Source organism: Leptonychotes weddellii, chromosome 1 (genome assembly GCF_054177405.1).
Source record: "Leptonychotes weddellii isolate Sample4059 chromosome 1, ASM5417740v2, whole genome shotgun sequence".
NCBI lineage: Eukaryota > Metazoa > Chordata > Mammalia > Carnivora > Phocidae > Leptonychotes > Leptonychotes weddellii.
This window is the reverse complement of record NC_138369.1, coordinates 93,657,696-93,675,953: the sequence shown is the minus strand read 5'-3', so window position 1 is coordinate 93,675,953 and position 18,258 is coordinate 93,657,696. Positions and strand designations below refer to the sequence as shown.

The window sequence follows — 18,258 nt, the reverse complement described above, 5'->3', positions numbered from 1 at the left end:
TACTAGAAACTTTTTTGTTTTCCTTATCAGCAAGAAGCAGATAGTAGGTATGGGGTCCTACAGAACTGACTTCAAGCATTGTAGAAAGCTTGAGAAAATGACCTCTCTCTTTATCTGTAAAACTGTGCACCCTGCTATGCACCTCCTCTGGTTGACATACATAGGACTACACGAGATAAAGTGTGTAACCCCACTGAGTACTCAGGTTGAGTAAGTGAAGAGGTAGGACAGAAGGGATGGGAGGAGAGATTTCCTGATGAACCGAATAAATTACTAAAAACGTTTTACCCTTTGTACTTGTAGTGAAATGAAGGATCCTTTATGCTTTCTACACCCAGGTTTTGGACGGGATCGCTAAATGAAGACATTTCCCTTTAGAAAAGCCACAAATCACTTTTTCAAAGCTTGCATTAATGAGGCCCTTTGCAACAGTGTTTCTCTGTGACTGTTCAGTTTTCAAAATGGAAATCTGTAGAATGTCAGTTCCTTTTTAGTCGGAAAAAAAATATGACCACATGAAGCTCCTTTTAAAACATTCCTCTAGTGCAAGCATTTTAAATAATTTCTCAAAGGGAAGTACTATATTCTGAGTGAATAGCATGACATTATGAACTACATCTAACATAAGATTTTGCTTCAACAGGCCTGTCAATGCTCCTTAGTTCCACTATAATGAAATGAAGATCATGTGAGCTTGGAAGAAATATCTTCCTCACCCTGAGACTCTTTATTAACTGTGGAATTGTACTATTTTCTTCACCATGGCAACAAAAGCACACAATAGAGTTAGCTCTTACCTTCCTTGCACAGGGTGATCGGGAATGACAGTAACAAAGAAAACTGAAGCAAACACAGATTTCAGGAAACAAGGAGTTAAGGAAACCGTGAACCCAGGGCAGTGTGAGCTCAATGATCAGCCTTAAGGGCCCTGTTCCGAACAGTTTACTAGAATAGGTAACTTGACCCAGAGAGAAGACTTTTAGTTTATACTTGATTAAATCTCAGAATGAGTGACTTTTAATGTCAGCCAGTCAACTAAAAGACCAATTTAAATTATCTCATTTTACAGTAAGGTTAATGTCAGTAAAAGACATAGATTGACCAGTAATCTTGAAATAAGGCTCCGAGTTACTCTTATTCGGTGTCCTTTAAAAGCAAAGAATTTGTTGTCATCAGCACGTATAAGTCTTTTAGTTATTTGAGAGAATCAAGGCTGATTTTCTGTGTGAAACATTTTAACGATCACTTCTTTCCCAGAAAAGAGAATTTGGTTTAAAATGTCAGATGTTCTATATTCTGTTCAATTTACATTGTTCAAAATACTCAAAACGATTCATCTTCCTCTGACATCCTGAGGTTTGTAATGGGATGTCTTTCACTAGGACATGCTGGTAGAGGCAAAAGTACCAAAATTGGGCATTTGACTGTTCCCTGTTCAGGGCAAAGGGAGGAAGAAAAATCACATCAGAGTTTTATTTTGTCACTTGTGAAGCAATGCAAGAATTAATAAAAGAAATAAGTACTAGCTAAATAGAAGTCAAATGGTTGCCTTGCAGCCAGGAAGCCAAGAAAAAAAACATTTGATTTATGGGATTTGACAGGTATGGGATTTTAAAAATTAAAAAAAAATCATTTTGGCCATCAATCTTAAATAAGGTGACAAATACTTTTTGTTCTTGCATCCAGATAGTTTTTAGTATCATGCTTTATTATAAAGCAAACTTGGCACTTACATTCAGGGAAAAGGTTGAAAATAATGTTTTAAAAATAGAAAACTAATTTGGGAGGAATTTAGGAAAGATGATGGGAGAGTGCCTATTTAAGTAATTGCCCTCTTTGAAGCCCAGCACAATGAAGAAAAATAACTGAAAATAGCAAAAAGAATTCCATTAATATCAAAACTAGATAGTGACAAACTATAGAAATGATCCCTGAAAGTATAGTCTTGAAGTGGGGGAAATCGGAGGGGGAGATGAACCATGAGAGACTCTGGACTCTGAGAAACAAACTGAGGGTTCTAGAGGGGAGGCGGGTACGGGGATGGGTTAGTCTGGTGATGGGTATTAAGGAGGGCACATACTGAATGGAGCACTGGGTGTTATATGCAAACAATGAATCATGGAATGCTACATCAAAAACTAATGATGTAACGTGTGGTGATTAACATAACATAATAAAATTTAAAAAATGTAAAAAAAAATTGGCTGAAATTTAGTGGGGAAAAATAAGATGAATTACTTACAATGAAAATGAAAATTTCAGGTATAATTCTCTAAGCCAACCTATAACCTCATAAACTTGTCTTTTGCACATTTTGAATTCAATAAAATTCTTGAGTGTCAAAAAAAAAAAAAAAACTGAAGAGTGATACAAATACTGGACCATATATGTCAAAATCAAAATGACAGTTACAAAATATTTGGAGCAAATTGAGTGAGCATGTTGCGTGTCAGCACACAGGGTCCATACATGAAAATCCAGTTGGTGTTTGGGGAGTTAGTAGGGGAAAGCAAGGCTCAGGGTTCCCAGTTCTCGAGCACATACCAGGCACAGGGCTAAGGACTTTACCTGCACCATTTCAATGATTCCTCTCAATAAGTTGGTGCTATTATCTTCGTTTTTTAGATGGTAAAACTCGGGTTTTTGCCCGTGGTCACATAGCTATGTTGCTACTATTTGGGTGATCTGGGATTTTTTTTTCCCCTTAATTTCTTTTTTCCTTTTTTTTTTATTAACATATAATGTATTATTTGTTTCAGGGGCACAGGTCCGTGATTCATCAGTCTTACACAATTCACAACGCCCACCATAGCACATACCCTCCCCAATGTCTACCCAGCCACCCCATCCTTCCCAACCCCTCCACTCCTGCAACCCTCAGTTTGTTTCCTGAGATTGAGAGTCTCTAAGTCCTGATGTCTAAGTCTCTTAAACCTCTCTGGTTTCATCTTGTTTCATTTTCCCTCCCTTCCCCTATGATCCTCTGCCTTGCTTCTCAAATTCCACATATCAGTGAGATCGTATGATACTTGTCTTTCTCTGATTGACTTATTTCGCTTAGCATAATACTCTGTAGTTTCATCCATGTCATTGCAAATGGCAAGATTTCATTTTTTGATGGCTGCATAGTATTCCTGTGTGTGTGTGTGTATGTATATATATATATATATATATATATATATATATATATATATACACCATATCTTATTCATCTGTTGATGGGCATCTAGGCTCTTTCCATAGTTTGGCTATTGTGGACATTGCTGCTGTAAACATTGGGGTGCATGTGCCCCTTCGGAGGGTGATCTGGGATTTTAATGCAGGTTTCTTTGACTTCAAAACTTCTTCTGAGTGACTAAGCAATGCAGTCTTTCAAGGAGGAAGTTCTTGAGTGCCCTGCTTATAACCCTGAACTTGGCAGGAGAAGAGTTGTAAGTGTGGTATACTATGGAAGAAAGAGTGCCCCAGAAGCAAAGGGTATGGGGCAGAGAGGGATAGAACAGTTTGGGCAAGTGTAGAAGCAAGGCAGAGAAGAAAAAGGCAGTGTGAGAGCTGTTTTTGTTCATTAGGATTATTATCTAACTTGGGGACTCCAGGCCTAGAAACAAGTCTGGGCTGGAGAGAGATGCAGAATCATAGATCAGGACCCACATTTTAAGCCATAGACCAACACGATCTGTGCAGAGAAAATATAAATGGAGCAACCAGGTATAAGACTGCTGATCAAAGAGACATCAAAAGTATGTGGTCACTCCCAAAGATAGCTGGCCTGCCCAGAAAAACACAGAAGGGTCAAATCTGAAGGATACCTGCAGGCTAGGTTGTATGCCCTAACCCGATGGAACCAGCTGACCTTTGAGGCAGTTTGCAACAGATGTGGAAAGTACCTAAAGAAGTCATTAGACTTTAGTTACATTAATTCCGAGTCCAAGTTAGGGGGCTCAAGGAGCCTCAGAATCTCTTGCAGTGGGTCCTACGAGGCCTGAATTGGGTCCTTATTTAAGAAAAACACATCAATATTCTCTGCGCGGAGTTCCAGTGCCAGTAATTCACATTACTGCTTGGCTCATGCCATTGATGTAGGTTGTATTATAAGTAAGCGATTTTAAGTTCTTTCTAGTCAAAATTTCTGTGATTACCTTAGGACTAATAAAGAATTTATCAGAATCCACAGGCAGACTAGAACAGTCTCCCCTTGATGAGAGCCTAAAGATTTGAAGTTAGGCCTAGACTGGAGAAGATATAACAGCTTTAAGTTAGGTGACTTATGCACTACTGATTCTAAGGATTAAGAGACAAGCTTTCAGTTCAAGAGATGAGTATTGGATGTGCTTAGTGGCTTAACTAGCTTGTTAATTTGCACTAATTAGGTAGCATAAGGATAAATTACAAACATTAATAAGACTTAACAGGTTCACTGTATGATAATTAAACATTAATGTATGAATGAAAAATATAAATTGCTCAGCAGTATCCTCTAACAACTGTATTAATGTTTTGATTTGTTTCTGTACAGTTTTGATACTTCCTGATCTCTAAGAGTAAACAATAAACTTCCTCGTTACTGGAATTTTGTTTCTTTAATCTTGATATTCCTGAGGTTGGCATAAGTGTCTTATAAATACAGATTTTTCTCCTGTAGCAACAGTAAATATTGGTTTTTGAAAAGTCCTCCAGTTTTCCAACAACAACTTCTTTTTATCTTGATATAGCTATTTTTACCTAAAATCACACTAAGTAAAATATAACTGATATTTGACTTCATCTGTACAGAGAAAGTTCAGATTTGATTGCATATTGTATTTTAGGGTTTAGCATGTAATCAACATGATTACATGCTCCTATCAGATGTGGCAGGGAACCTATCAAAATGATCATAGTATTGATATGCATAATTATTATACCACAAATTATATGCAAAAGATGCTTCTAAACTGGAGTCAAGTGTGCTCTTTTTTGGGGGGGGTTAAACATTATAATGTTATCCACTCTTTACAGTGAATTCCTTTATATATTCAAATTCTAGTTCCATTACAGGTCCATGTCATTACATATTGTGAGTGAGTAGAATCTGAATTCATCAGTATGAATACCATAAAAAGGGACACAAGTATCATGTGCTCTTAATGTCTTAGAATTGGCTAGTTGGAATGGAATGCATCATAATTTTTTCCATTAAATTGATTAAAAATATTTTATAATGCAATGGTTTTTAATGGAGGGGCAGATTTTTTAGGAATGAATTAAAGTGAATTGCTGAATTTTTTAGTTAATTGTATCAGGATGACCCTGGCCTAAGCTAAGAGTTAGACATGTTGGTACTGAAGGGTTGACTGCATTCCAGCACCTGTATGCATGAGTTGATTTTCATAGCAGAAAGAGAGCGTTCCAAGTAGAAATTTTATGTGGGATTATCCACTTGTAGAGTTGAAATATAGTGAATGGGAAGAGAATATGATGAATGACCCCAGCCCAGGCCTCTAGGATACGTTAGCGTTCTTGGCTGAGGGGAGGAAAAGAAGAAGCTGAAGGACTTTGTGACACAGAGTGGGCTGATGCCTGCTCCCCCTGCCCCTGCTCCTTTTGTTTGGTACCCAGCACCATTCCTGCACTGTGACAGTTTTAGGGCATTGATGGTGGTTTGTGAAAGGGCAGCATCAGTCTGGGCAGATAGCTTGTGTAGTACGCTGAATCATGGCCCCCAAAGATGTCAACAGCTTAATTCCCACAGCATGCATACTTGACTGCTATGGACTGAATGTTTGTGTCCTCCCAAAATTTATATGTTGAAGCTCTAATTCCCAGTGTGATATTTTGAGGTGGGGCCGTTGGGGAGTTAGATTAGGTCATGAGGGCAGAGCCTGCTTGTTGTAATTAATGCATTACAAAAAGAGAAAGGAGAGCTCTCTCTCTCTGTCTCTCGTTCTCTCTGCCATGTGAGGATCCAGTGAAAAAGCAGCCATCTATAAGTCAGGAAGAGGACCCTCACCAAGAACTAAATCTGCTGGCACCTTGATTGGGGACTTCCCAGCATCCAGAACTGTGAGAAATAAGTGTTTGCTGTTTAAGCTACCCAATCTGATCTTCCTAGACTTATGATGGGGTTATGTCCCAATAAACCCACTGTAAGTTGAAAACATTAAGTCAAGGGATGCCTGGGTGGCTCCAGTCGGTTAAGTGTCTGCCTTTGGCTCAGGTCACGATCCCAGGGTCTTGGAACTGAGTCCCACCTCGGGCTCTTTGCTAGCGGGGAGCCTGCTTCTACCTCTGCTTGCCACTCCCCCTGCTTGTGCTCTCTCTCTGATGAATCTTAGAATTATTTTTTTTGATTAAAAAATAATAAAAAGAAGGTAAATATTAAGTTAAAAATGCATTTAATAAACCTACTAAACATTATAGCTTAGCCTAGCCTGCCTTAAACATGCTCTGAACACTTACATTAGCCTGCAGTTGGGTAAAATCATCTAACACAAAGTCTGTTTTATAATGAAGTATAGGATATCTCATGTACTTTATTGAATACTGAACGTGAAAAACAGAATGGGTTGTATATGGGTACAGAATGGTTAAGTGTTTTGGTTGTTTACCCTCATGATCTTCTGGCTGACTGGGAGCTAAGGCTCACTGTCCAGCATCACAAGAGAGTGTCCTACAGCATATCACTAGCCCAGGAAAAGACCAATGTGACGAAGTAGAGATTGCAGTGATGCAGTATGTAGAGGAAGGGGCCATGAGGAAAGAATGCAGGCAGCTCCTAAAAACTGGAAACATTGAGGAAATATTCTTCCTCAAGCCCCCAGAAGGAACACAGCTCTGCTAACATCTTGATTTTAATTTCATAAAGCCCATTTGGTATTTCTGACCTCCATAATTACAATTTTGCATTGTTTTAAACCACCAAGTTGATGATAATTTGTAAAGGGCAGCAAAAGGAAACTAAAACATTACAGCTTGTAATGACAGACATATGGGTGGTCAGTAGACTCGGAAATACCCACTGGAGCCTTGGTGGGAGAGCAGTAGTACCCTAGAGGAGAGCACATGGGAGACATACCCCGGGGCCGCCCCAAAGACTTTGAGGAGGTCTGAGACTCTGTGTTGTGTTTTGGGGCAGGGAGCCATCAGGATTAGAATGTTATTAAAAATCTGGCCTTATTTGTACATATGGACCAGTGAAACTTGGGAACATTGCAGTTACAGAAAGATTCACACAGACCTGACTTGTCAATAAACCTAAGTCTTTCATGAGCTTTGACTTGAAGAGTTTACCTGGCATGAGTAGAAACCGTGTGTCATCGCTGCAGCCTTCCACTCCTTCCTCTCCACCCTATGATCTGCCATCTAGAGTTACTCACTTATCCTATAGGGGAAAATGAAGCCTGAAAAGCTCAAGTACAATCAAAACCAGTGCCTTACTCAAAGGAAAGCAGGTTGGCTTAAGGAGGTATTGTATAACCAAAGAAATACCGCTTGAGGTCTAAAACTATGGGGCACTCATTCCAAGTGAGAACTACATATCTGGCAACTGGACTCAGTTACATGGATTTAGGGTGAATGGGGGGGCGGGGGGGAAGGAAGTGTCTGGCCCTGTGTTGTCACTGATAATTATGGCTCTTATTCCCAATGGTAACAGCAACTGAGGAGAAGTTAGAAAACTAGCATCTCCCAGGAGAGCTACCTATGACTCAGTGTTCTCTTCAGTACGTCAAACAGACATGCCATCATTTGCAAGGGTAAAATTATATTCATGAGTGCAGTAGTACTTTACAATTTCCTAACTTTGCAAACCCCCCCATCACTTGAAACGACTTACTGGTAATTTAATGAACATCACCATTCACACTTTGTTGTGAATTCTCAGGCCACAGGAGCCCATATAATTACAATCACTTGACATTAACAGTATTGTAAGTCCCCCAAATTATTAAGGAGATTGAGAAAAAATTGCATATTAGTCATGCAGACTATTTTATATACAATTATGGTAAAAGTCCCTTATGTACGGTTTATTCAGCCCATTTTAATAACACGTCAAAACAGTGACTGTTCTGTTGTGCTATAAATTCTTCTCATTTGGCTTATAAGTTCCTAAAGTAACATATCAAGATTTAAATGAATTTTATCTCTAAGTTTTTATTTTTATTTTTTATATTTTAAATTTTATTTATTTATTTGAGAGAGAGAATGAGAGACAGAGAGCATGAGAGGGAGGAGGGTCAGAGGGAGAAGCAGACTCCCCGCTGAGCAGGGAGCCAGATGCGGGCTCGATTCTGGGACTCCAGGATCGTGACCTGAGCCGAAGGCAGTGGCTTAACCAACTGAGCCACCCAGGCACCCCTAAGTTTTTAATAATTATAATTGAAGAGCTAAATTTTTAACTTAGAGTGCCCTATAAAGATGCATAGGTCGGCCTCAGTACAAGGACCAATACTGTCAAATGAAGGCCAATTAAGGCTAGGTGGTATTTCTGATTGAATCTTGGTCTAGTTCTTATTTTTCTTTTGACGCCATACAAGTACTTGCTACTTAAGAGGATATTTGACATTATAACAACATAAGTACATTAATACCCTTGTAACTACCTGTATAGGGTCATTACATTCATCCAGACATTATCACCGCCACCCCCCGGCATATCTATAAATTAGGAACAATGTTTCACTCTCTTCCTCTTTTTTTTTTTTTTTTTTTCTTTAGTGGCGACTTCTTCAGCGTTTTGGAACCTTTCACTGTACCCTACAGAGATAGTAATACCCTTATCTGCTCCTGACCCTGCTGGGACCCTATCTGAATTTTCATATAAGCCCACTCTGTGTGGTTTTCACCATGAAAGCAGGGAGCACAGACGTTCAGAAGCACATTGGCTAGCATAAACTTAGGTCTATGTACATGTATTGAATGAATAAATGATTGAATATATATGTATGAATGAATTATGAATAGGCTTCCTTCCCAAGCATCATCTCATACTTGGAGTCTTTTCTTTCCTAACTTTCCTCCCTGCATTAGTGATCAAAATTATTCTTCCCACCCACCCCCAATTATACTATAACTGGAGAAGATGTACATGTGTGTATATGTAGCATATACGCGCGCGCACACACACACACACACACACACACACACACACACACTTGACCCTCGCACAACAGGGAGGTTAGGGGTGCCGACCACACATGCAGTCAAAAATCTGTATATAACTTTTGACTCTCGCAAAACTTAATAGCCTACTGTTGACAGAAGCTCTACTGATAACAAACGATTAACACATTTGCTGTTATATGTATTATATACTGTATTCTTATAATAAAATAAGTGGAAGAAAATGTTAAAACAGGAGGAGAAAATACATTTACAGTATTGTACTGTATTTGTCAAAAAAAATCTACATGTAAGTGGACCTGTGTTAAGGGTCAACTATATAATCAACTGTTATATATATGACATATGTGTCATATCTATATATATGACAATAAGTGCTGCCATCTCCTTTAGTGGATGGGAGAGCAGTAAGGATTCACTGGAATATAAAGGAACACGTGAGTGTCAAGGTCAGACAACTCTGAGCTTGAATCCCCTCTATGTCTCTTATTAAGTCTGTAACATGGGCAAATTACTTAACATCTGTGTCTCAACTTCCTTATCTATAAAAATGGGACTATTAATATGTCTCCTCAAGAAAGTGTTCTCAAAACCTTATTATAGATCAATCCTAAATCTAGCAGTGAATCCTCCTGTTGAAGGAGGAGGCTTATTAGCCTCTCCCACATTGATAAGAAGAATAAAAATGCAGAGCATAGGTATTTTTAGAGGAGTGACTTGCTGAGAACCGGCATTTAGCAGACCATATTGAAGGGAACCTCTTCTCAGGGTTGCAGTTGCTAAACAACTGTGAGTAGAGGCTAGAGATCTTGTCCTATTCGTAATGAAAGTTTTGTCTAAAGAGATTCATGGGCACAATTTAAATGGGACATTAAAAGTTCAGCAGAGCCTGGACAACACCAACAGTTTCTGCCAGAAAAACAAGAGATAGTTCCTTAATCCTATTTGTTAAAAGTTTTTATCAATTTCCAGTGAATAGATAAAAAATATATATATATCAGAGCACCAGATATTATTTTTGCTTGCAGACTTGCTATTTCACAAGAAGTCATGAGAATTCCTGTGGCTTAGTTCTGTCAACCAAGTTTTGTTTTTGACTCAAAGCTGAAAAAAAAAAATAGGTTTTCTTTCTAAGAGTCTCCCACCTGGTAGCAGCTCTCGGATCTCCACATGTGTTGGCCATTCCTAAAGCACAGGGGTGTTTTTATGCCCTACACAGAGAATTTCTCTGTCTTGTGAAGATTGGTTTTTACCTTAAAAGTCATGGAAAATGTTTATTAGTACTTACCCCATGTTCAGATGAGGTCTGGAAACCTCTTTTCAACGACTTTATCCTTTCAGACTCTAGAGTCAATAGTCAAGTTATGGAGGAAATGGTGAAGCTCCAGTTTTCCATAATTTTACTCACTTGGGCAGTCAAAAATACTTTCAACCGTGGTTCTCAACAAGAGGATCCGGGGGGCATTTGGCAATATCTAGAGGCATTTTTCTTTGTCATACCTGGGGAGAAACTACTGGCATTTTGTGAGTAGAGACTAGGAATGCTAGCTACTAAAATTCTTACAGTGCCCACAATTTCCACACAAGAATGATCTGGTCCAAATGTCAACAGTGCTAAGTTGGGAAAAGCCTGCATTGCAGTGGTATATGTTGCATTTAGTTTATACTAATCAATCAGAGGCAGAACACCATATTATAATCGGGACTTGAGTGTGGGTTCCCTACTTACCGGGGACATCACATCTATCACAGCTACAGGATTTGATGATTCTTAGGATTCTTCATAGTTAGAAACTTGCCTAAAATGACTGTTACTTTGAGGCTCAGTAGTATTAAATGAGCTTCAAAATATTTTTTAACAATTATTGCATTAGAATTTTTTTTATAATTTTCTGAAAGTTGGATTTAAAATCTGAACATCTAGTATGCAGTCCCACCTTGCAAACCACCTGCCGTGTAACCTTTACAGTCTGTTAACATCTATGAGCTTTAATGTTTTCATTTACAAAATGAACTAAAACATATTTGCCTATATTATAGGAAGTTTTAAGCAAAAAAATGTGAGTGGTATATATGTGTGTGTGTGTGTATATATATATATATGAATAAAACTTGGCTCCTAAAGTCATGTAAATTTTAATTTCACAAAAACTTGCCTGTTTTTGACCCTTTAAGCTAAGAACTAGATCTTATTTTACCATCACAAATACTGGTTAGAGAATTAGATCTGTAATCACAATATAAAAAGGCATTATGCTAAGTCTATATTATACACTGAGGTGAGTTGATGTACTAAATAAGTCACACAGTCAAATGCCTGTAGAGGGACCAGGCAGACCATTTAAATGAAGAAGTGTAAGAAAACAGGAAACCTGGGAAAGGCGCATGCCACTCCCCTCCAAACCAATGTTGACATGTAGGATTATAGGCCTAGTGTCTCCAGATCCTGGAGTTTTTAAAGAGAAATCAGAAATCCTGATGTTGATGTGAAATTTCCATATTTTAAAAACATCTACCTAGCAAATTTTGCTTAATGGCTATCAGTAACCACTGTTCTAAATAGTTTAAAGACAGTGCTTTTCACTACAATGTCTCAATCTTTAAAAAAGAAATGTTTGAGCAGTGTTAATTTCCATTGTTCCTTAGTAAAGTCCCTCTAAGGGACGTGGACAAGAGAAACCATGAGAAGTCTGTGTAGTAATCCAGAATCCTTAAAGGCTCTGATGCCTTGGCCTGCTCTTCTCACCTGCCACCCCAAGGACCTTTAGGTGAGAAGACCAGGATCTCACAGAAGTCTGAAAACAAATCCCATGGAATGTAGTCCTACTCTGTAGAAATTGGAAAAAAATATGATTAAGTGTCCTAAGATTTTATTTATTTTAGAGCTAGAGCACGAGTGAGGAGAGGGGCAGAGAGAGAGGGAGAGAATCTCAGGCCGACTCTGTACAAGCACAGAGCCCGAGGTGGGGCTCAATCCCATGACCCTGAGATCATGACCTGACCCAAAAGCAAGAGTCTGACCCTCAACCTACTGAGCCACCCAGGTGCTCCAACACTTAATCATATTTATGTCAACTCTAGAACCAGTGCTTCTTTTCAGAAAAATGCATCTTTAACTCAAGATAAATAATCAGACATACTCTGGTGCAGGTTAAGAGGAAGTATTGCAAAGGTACATGAACTATTTCAACAAGGACATTTAAACAGTCTCAAGGATGCATTGTTTACTAAGCTATATGCACAATTTTGGTAACTTACTTATTTATTTTTAAGATTTATTTATTTATTTGAGAGAGCAAGAATGAGAGAGAGTACATGAGAGGGGGGAGAGTCAGAGGGAGAAGCAGGCTCCTCATTGAGCAGGGAGCCAGATGCAGGACTTGATCCCGGGACTCCAGGATCATGACCTGAGCCAAAGGCAGTCGCTTAACCAACTGAGCCACCCAGGCGCCCCTAATTTTGGTAATTTTTATCAAATTTTCCTAATCATGCATTTTCTGTGTAGTGTTTCACATTGCTTTTAGCACCTTTAACAGTTCTATAATATATTGAATATTTCAACCATGTGACATGTAATCATGCACAATCTCAGTCAGAGGTATGATTTTGATTTTAATGTTGATATATTCTCAAATTTGAAATAATTTCCACTGAATCCAAATTTGCTAAATTTAGTACACTCTTAGTCCTATGTCCAAAAAAAGACCTTTGAAATATAACAGAAAAATTTCATTCTGTTGTACTTTGTCATTTGAAGCAGTTGTTGATGATAAATCTTGAATTATTCAACTTCATTTCAGATGTGCATTTCAGCAGGATTAATATCCCATCACTGTGGGTTTTTAGAAAAAGAAAACCCTTAAATCCCCAAGCCACTTCGAAAAAAATGCAAACCACTGATGCCTTTTCAAAATGTGCTAAAATTCATACAAATGCAGACAAAGAATTTCAAGGTTTGACTTGTTTACTAGGGCTTGGCTTGTTTACTAGGCAAACACACATACAACCACACATAACCAGTCACATATTTTTTTCACCTAGATTCATTCAAACTGTCATTCTCAAGTCTTTTTTTTTTTTAAATGATTTTATTTATTAGAGACAGCGCACAAGCAGGGGGAGCGGCAGGCAGAGGGAGAAGCAGACTCCCCGCTGAGCAGGGAGCCTGATGTGAGACTTGATCCCAGGACCCTGGGATTATGACCTGAGCCCAAGGCAGCTGTTCAACTGAGCCACCCAGGCACCCCTATCTTTCTCAAGTCTTAACTAGAAATCCCAAACACAATTACTAACAGAACACTAAAGTGAAAACACCTTTTAAACACTCTAAGAGCCAATATATATATATATATTATTGAAAAATTATTGAAAAATGGCCATGTAGAAGATGAGAGAATAGTGGAAATCAGAATCCTTGCTTTCACAGAGATCTAGAGAAAACTAAGTATACCTGAGTCAATTAGAGAGCTACTCCTATTGTGCTCTAACATTTACAGGACGCAAATATCCAGAGAAAGGGGGATGGGTCTAAAATGGTCAGAGACAACTTTTTGGGAAATATGGAGTTGGTATTTACCCCTAAGAATCCTTGTGTGCAAGTGCTTTGTTAGTTACAACAAGATTCTGGGGTTTATTCTGCATGATAAAATTAGCCATAAGTGATATGACCTATCTGAATTTCAAAAATTTGTGACTCTAAGGTTAGATTTTTGCTTTTTGCTTTCATTTTGCAAGGGAGCTACATTTTTTACTTCTGTTTTATTGTCATTTCAATTAATATAAGGTTTATATACATTAAAGAAAATACTTGAATGTGATTCAAATATGCTTAGTGTTATGACGTAGCTTCAGTGGGATCAAATCCCAATAATGGAGTTACAGACTAAGCTTCAATTTTATCTATAACTTCAGTTACCCAGTAGCAGCAGGGGGCAGTGGATGGATAAAACCTACTGGTTCATGTGTGCTACTGAATAGTCAAAAAATAAGATTTAAGTTATTTTTACTGTTGTTAGAAACATCAGTGAGTGTACTCTGGGATGAGCCAAATCATTGTCAGTTAAAAGAGCAAAACCAGAGCCCAGTGTAAATTATAAACATTCCAATATGGCGTGGGATGTATACACACACATACATAATGTATATACATATGTATGAAATTATTAGGAGAAATTTATTTTCTTATTTCTTCAAATATATTGTTTGCATATATGTGAGTGTGTGTATATACACATGTAGTGGCCACATGAGAAAAGCTTAATATAATGTAAAAATATGTATTTTTAAATTCTTTGTTGGGGTAAGTGGGGAGGAACTGAAACTAACCAAAAATTGAGGAATTCTATCTTCTTTCCCTGAAACAATGAATGAAAAGGGAACCAAAATATATTTTATGCATGCAACATTTGACATTTATTGTTTCCAGAAGGTAGATAATTTTAAAAGCCTGCAATCATTATTTATAATGTAAATAGCCAAATGCAGAAGCACAATTTTTTTTCCCTCATTTTTAGAACTATCAACAAGATTAAAAGGTTGGTAGTGTTGTTCAGATCTTCTATATCTTATTTTTTTTTGTCTAACTGGCTTACTAATTGCTGAGAGAAATATTAAGATCTTCAACTGAGAAATTTGTATTTATCTCTTTAATTCTCTCAATTTTTATTTCATATACTTTTAAGTTCAATTAGTTACATGTACATTTAAGGTTGTTATATCTTCCTAATGAATTGACCCTTTATCACTTTTAAATGTCCCTATTTATATCTGATAATATTCTTTATCTTGATATGTTCTTTAATGGATATTAGTATTCCAGGCTTTTTATTCTTACTGTTTGCATGGTATGTCTTTTTCCGTACATTCAATTTAAACCTATCCAATTTAAACCTATCTATGTTTTATGTTTAAAGTATATTTCTTTTAGATTATAATATAGTTGGGTCTTGCTCCCCCCCATCCTGACCACCTCTACCTTTTAACTGAAGTATTTAGACCATTAACATTTAATGTAATTTTTTATATTATTGGCTTAAGACCTACAATTTCACCTTTTTCTATTTGTCTACTCTTTTTTGTTTCTCTGTTCTTCCTTTTCCTGCATTCTCTTGGATTAACTGAAATTTTTTTTTCAAATTCCATATTTAATTTACTGGCTTTTTAACTATACATTTTGCATTGTTTTTAGTGGTTGCTTTGTGTATTACAATACAAATCTCTAACTTTTTTTTTTTCTTAAAGATTTTATTTATTTATTTGACAGAGAGAGACACAGCGAGAGAGGGAACACAAGCAGGGGGAGTGGGAGAGGGAGAAGCAGGCTCCCCGCAGAGCAGGGAGCCTATGCGGGACTCGATCCCAGGACCCTGGGATCATGACCTGAGCTGAAGGCAGTCGCTTAACCAACTGAGCCACCCAGGCGCCCACAAATCTCTAACTTTTAAGTTTACATAGAATTGTTATTGTTCTGCTTCATATAAAAATGTTATAGATTAACACTTCTCCATCATGTTCTATGGACATATGTGTAACAAATCCCACAGTTCAATCTTATCATCATTTTCTATTAATAGTCATGTATTTAAAGAATTAAGAGGAAGCAGGGCGCCTGGGTGGCTCATTTGTTAAATGTCTGTCTTCCGCTCCGGTCATGATCCCAGGGTCCTGAGATTGAGCCCCACATCAAGCCCTGCATTGGGCTCCCTGCTCAGTGGGAAGCCTGCTTCTCCCTCTCCCACTCCCCCTGCTTGTGTTCCTGCTCTGGCTATCTCTCTCTCTCTCTGTCAAATAAATAAATAAAATCTTAAAAAAAAAAAAAAGAATTAAGAGGAAGCAATAGTCTTTTATGTTGTTGAACCCTAAATATTGAACATGGAGTTGGGAAGAAATGTACAGAATGGGCTGAGTCTAGTATACCACTGAAATCCAAAGCACTTCTTATTTCTAGGGATGAGTTCTTACTTTTCTTCACAGTTCTGAGCTTTTAAAATTATCCAACATCTTCTGTCATTAGTATTACCATATATTAGTTATCCTTCCTGATAAATTTTATTGGCAAGCCTTATCCCTTAAAATTCTATATGAGGTCTCTGACCATAGACTTGAGGATCCTCTATATCAACCATTAGAGTTGCCGAAGTTGAGACCCAGGGAACTTAAATGATTTAAGTAAAGCCATACAACTAATCAGTATACAAATTTCAATTAGAATATGTCTGCTGACTTCTAGAGATCAACTCTTGCCTGAAATTCAGGTGCTTTTCACCCAGTACATGTGCTATCTTACATTCACTCTTTAGTTCCCACCAGGCTGTAAAAGCCTTGAGGACAGAGTGTGTAGAGCCCATTTTATCTTTGAATCTCTAGCACCTAAGACAGTATCTGACAGAGCAGAGGACTACAGCGTGCAACAGTTTTGTTTGGCCCCCCTTTTTTAAAAAACATCTGAATTTGAATGTCCTTGAAATATAGATGTCTCAGTGTTGCCCACCTTACTACTTCATTTATGAGAAACAACTTATATATTTAGATGTCTCACAGATCACTTAAATGTATAAGTACCCAATAAATGTCAAATGAAGAATCAGGATATCAAAGACTTAGTTGTTTGTTTTTTCTTTTCTTAGATAGTAGGTGACCAACTGTCCTGGTTTGCCAAAACTGTTCTGGTTTTAGAACTGAAAGTTTTGCAATTCTAGGAAAGCCCCAGGTCCTAAGCATATCAAAATGGTTCATTACTCTTAGCTGGCTGGTTTTTTTCCCCCAAGTAAAAATAATTTTTTATTAAAATAGCGAAGTATTAATGATTTATAATTCCATCTCTCTGTGTTAATTATCTAGATAGGAGGAATCCTTTCACAATATATATGTATATCAATTCATCACAATGTACACTTTAAATATGTTTAAATTTTTTATGTTGACTTTACCTCAATAAAGCTGGGGGAAAAAAACCCTAAATTCTGTCTTGTTTGAAAAGAATAATTATAACGTCTAAGTAAAATCTGTCTGCCTTCTCTCAAGAAACTTGTAATGTGATAAAGCATGACCTAATCATACCTTAGGTTCATTTCTTAATCCTGAAATATATTCACCATGATCTTTTCTGGCGAATGAATGACTACACTTCCTTTGACACTAGTAGTACATCAGTTTTTTGAGACACAGCCTTCAGAAAGGACCTTGGGTACCTCAAGTTCTATTAACAGTTTCCATGGAAGAAATCCCATTTCCTCCTCAGTCCTTCTGGGAAGTGTGCCTCCCTGGCAGTTTTTCTCTGTGAGAACCTGTCAGCTGGTGCTCTTCTAGGTCATCTTGCTTCCTACAGAAACCCCCTCTCAGACCCTAAACCCAATGTTTTTCAAAGAAAGCCAATTGATTTCAGAATTTGTTTTGTTAATTTGTCTCAACTAGGGAGGTGACTCTGGCTGCAACCATTCCCTCTCTCTCAAGTTTCCAGAATTTAAGGTACTTGTGAATTATATATGTGTCTATGTAATGAAGGCATCCCTGCAGCTTTGCTTGTCTCCTCCAAGCTACTTCAGGTCTCTGGTAGACTTTTGATGTTACAAGGCAGTTTTGTGCCTCTCTCCCTAATTGTCTCTCATGCTCTCTCTTTCAAATATTTTAAAACATCTTTAAATTGAGACAACAGAAGAAAAAAATTGGTTTTGCTTTTTATTATTTAAAACAGTAGTGGCTCTAACAATGGATTTGAAAAAACAAGATAATATGGATAGAAATTATATCAGAAGGAGGGAGCGAGTACTGGAGGAGGAGGAGGAAGGAGGTAAATAGGGACCGCAACTAGAGAAGAAGAAAATAACCTTTATCGTCCTTATCTTCTTTCTCTGTCTTGATAGAAGTCCTTGCTTCTGTGTCCACTTCTCCATTTGAAACCTTCTCACTTGTACTTTGATCCCAACAATCTAGCATATCTGATATATGAGAAAATTAATTTTTAAATATAATCTTTATTTCACATACCATATCCCAAATATTAGGATGAGATACAACAGCAAAAAAAATTTATATTAATTAAAGCTCTTTTAAATATTTGCAAATAGGATTTCCAAATTATCATGTAAATTTATGCAAAAAACACAAATCAGAAGGTTCCCAGTTTTGATGTAATAAAATCTGGTACTGTTGTTATAA

At 37.4% G+C, this 18,258-nt stretch overlaps 1 pseudogene; it reads right to left on the bottom strand.

Moving 5' to 3' along the window:
- Window positions 1-1,874: 1,874 nt before the first annotated feature.
- On the bottom strand, window positions 1,875-1,947 carry LOC115944378 (small nucleolar RNA U3; annotated as a pseudogene).
- Between the last annotated feature and the right edge of the window lie 16,311 nt (window positions 1,948-18,258).